Here is a 3,267-nt window from a genome sequence, read left to right as displayed (position 1 = left end):
ATTTCCGGACACTCACTTTCTGGGAATTCTTCTAGGTTCTTTATGTTTGGTGGAGCTGTTTGATATGAAATGTGAATTGTTTTGGAAATTTCGAGGATATGAATTGTGGAACTGTGGAGCTTTGGCAAAAAGTGGCCAGGAAGTGGCCAAAGTATTAGCTTATGGGGGTGTGGATATAACTCAGCATTGGCTCGTGGAGTTGGAGTGCCTTAATTTCGAGCTAGATACCAGCTTTCGAAGTGATTAGAGCTTGCTCAGTCGAATGACGCTTTGGGTTAACGAACTGAAAATCTAGGATAGGGTTGTTATTATCGTAGTGCTCCTCTCACACTCCGCTCAGAGGCGGAGGATAATGATGTTCGTGGAGAAACTGGGCCTTCGATACGAAGTGATTGATTAATGTGGACAAAAAGACATTAATGGCTGCAGAACATATTTAAGGTTTACCAGTGCAATTTGATGCGAATGCTGACGCGACACCCTTTTTGCAGAATTTAAGGAAGGCCGGGTTTGCCGTGATGGAAAAGGGAGGGTATAAACTTTTTCAACTGTTCATCTTCATTAGTGTTTTATGAAATAAATTTTAATTATGTCGTCAGCTATGGGAAAGTTTGTAAAAAATCAAGATTATGAGTGTATATAAAATCTAGACCTCAAAATAACTCCTATTTCAATATCTCCTCAAATAAAGTTATTGCTTCTATTATCTTGTGTGTTACAAATTCACTAGGATGAGCTTAAGGGAGGCCTGCACGTATTTTCAAAGTTTTAACAGCATTAAGTTGGCAGTCCAGGGTCAGTTGAGATGGACTCCTGACTAGTGTCTGATCCCGACTCTGAACATAAACTTCCACAAGCATTTGTGTCAACCCACGTTGTCCTCCTTACTCGCATAGACAATCACGGGAATCATCCGGCTACATCATCTAAAGGAGACAGCGCCTTAGAGTTAGGACCCAAATTGCAATGACATCGTCAACAACAATAACAACTGCAGCACGAACACTTACGGCGACACAAACGCTCCTCGCTTCTGGCAGCTAAAATAGGAAATTCCACTATGCAAGAACCTACTGAAAAGGTAAAAAGACCCACTGTTCCAACGCAGTGGAGTGTAAGAGTCCTGGCGCTAAAATGGGACACGCCATCGAATTCGAGGTCGGAAAAAGGACCACCACCAGGATCAAAAGACAACGGAAGAGGAAGGAAGGCTACACAAAAAGTGCGGCGTGGTTCTACGGAAAGTGAAGGTCGTTACTATCGTCCAACGAAACACCCCATGGATGTTAAAAATGGCATAATGGAGACGAAAGAACCGCTGAATGTTATTATACACCAGTTAAACTCCAGGAAGACAGCCGAAGAGGAGGTGAGGAGAAAACACATTACTAGCGCAGTCCATAATTAACAAAAGGAGGTGCACTCAGCCACCAGAGTGAGAACAAACAATTGATAAAAGGAGGGATGGTGAGAACAGCGTGGACCTATGCTAAGGGCGCAGCGGGAAGAATTCCACGAGATGGTAACCAAAGGAATCAATAATAATAATAATCGTTGGCGCAATAATCCATATTGGATCAGGGCCTTGAAGTGAGTTAGAGCACTTCATTCAAGACCGCAACATTACACTACAGTACACTGTAAGAGGCAATGTGGTCAGCAATGCGCTCGCCCGAGATTATTACTCTGATTTGACTCAGGTACTCATTCACAGCTGAGTCGACTGGTGTCCGACGTCAAGTCACGATACAAATCCCACTGTCACCAGCGAGATTAGCTATTCGGACAAAGGAATCAAGCAGTGTCGAAAGCCAACTTCGACGAAAACATCATCACTAAAGAAAAGAAGTAAACCACGATTAAAGACCATACGGTTAACTTGCGAGTGCGAGCCCACGGTGGACGAGATGGCTTGGTTTGGGTTCATTGTGCGAACATGACTTTGTTCAATAGTCATCTATGCTCGCCTATCGGAATAGGTTCTCTGCGTTGGGGGACGAGATTAGAAACATGAAAATGAGAGTTCTAATCGGCGAAGATTTTAACGCCAGAGGCCCCGAATGTAGCATGCCTCAATCAGAATCTAGAGGCACACCGATTTTGGAGATGGCTGCCAGGACAGGACATACTGTCTTAAATATCGGTAGCACTACGATATTCCGAGGCCCTACGGTATTATTCCTGACTAAGCCTTTACTACGAAGTCCTTGGTGTGAGCGGTCCAACGATGAAAGGAACTGGAAGATGATGATCATCAATACATTTCCTTCAAAGTAACAAACAATTCATCCCAATGTTTTGTCGTCCGGCAAACACCTACCGGGCATCAATATAGGGGAAAATCGACTTTGGAAAATTAGTCGAAGCTCTCTCAAGAGAGGTAAATCGGCAACAAGACCCAAAAGCAGACAAAAGAAGTGCGACTGAATTGCTAGTTCATTCAACAGCGAGCCTTATTGTCCAATATTGTAATGCATCGGCTCCCAAAAGGAAATTGCATCCAGGGAAACTACTTGTGTATTGTTGGAAGGCTGAAATTGCAATCCTACGGAAGAACTGCCGCACACTTCGGCGGATCGCTTAGCGGGCAAAAAGCCAAGACAAGGTGGCCTTTAGAACCATAGAATATAAGACAGGGAAAGAAAAACTTCGCCACGAAATCCACAGACAGAAGGCAGGCTGCTGGTCGGAGCTACTCAATGACGTTAACAGAGGGGCCTCGGGTATAGACTGGTTACCAAGAAAACTCGGTGCTCATCGATCAACCTGTTTCATTGAAGCAGCGAAGGTTGAAGAAATCGTGCAGCCCGTTTTTCCTGTCCACCCATCCAGGTTGACGCTGTCAATGTGGGGATGAGTACTAAGGAATGGTTACTCTTCACTGTAAAGGAACTAGAGGGGGCTGTTTTGTCCATGAACAATAATAAGCAACAGGAGCGGATGGTATTCCCAGTGAACTGTTGAAACTTGTATGTAAATACAACCCGAGCTCGCTACTCAGCACATTCAACGGATGTGGCTGTTTTTCCTCCCATTCACATCGGAGGCGCCTCAGGGATCTATCTTTGGTCTGGACCTTTGGAAAGCCTTATGCGATAATCTTCTACTGCTCGTAATGTCTAATTAATCGCATCAGGTTGATACGCGGATGATGTTTTGGCGCTTGTTTACCACGCGTACGGTGGAGCACACTGGGAAATGGTGATGCGGCGAGTTAGCAGATGGATGGTTGAACATGGATTGTACCTAGTTCTGGAGAAAACCGAA

The sequence above is a fragment of the Hermetia illucens genome, chromosome 2, assembly GCF_905115235.1.
Source record: "Hermetia illucens chromosome 2, iHerIll2.2.curated.20191125, whole genome shotgun sequence".
Lineage (NCBI taxonomy): Eukaryota > Metazoa > Arthropoda > Insecta > Diptera > Stratiomyidae > Hermetia > Hermetia illucens.
This window is presented reverse-complemented; position numbering follows the sequence as displayed.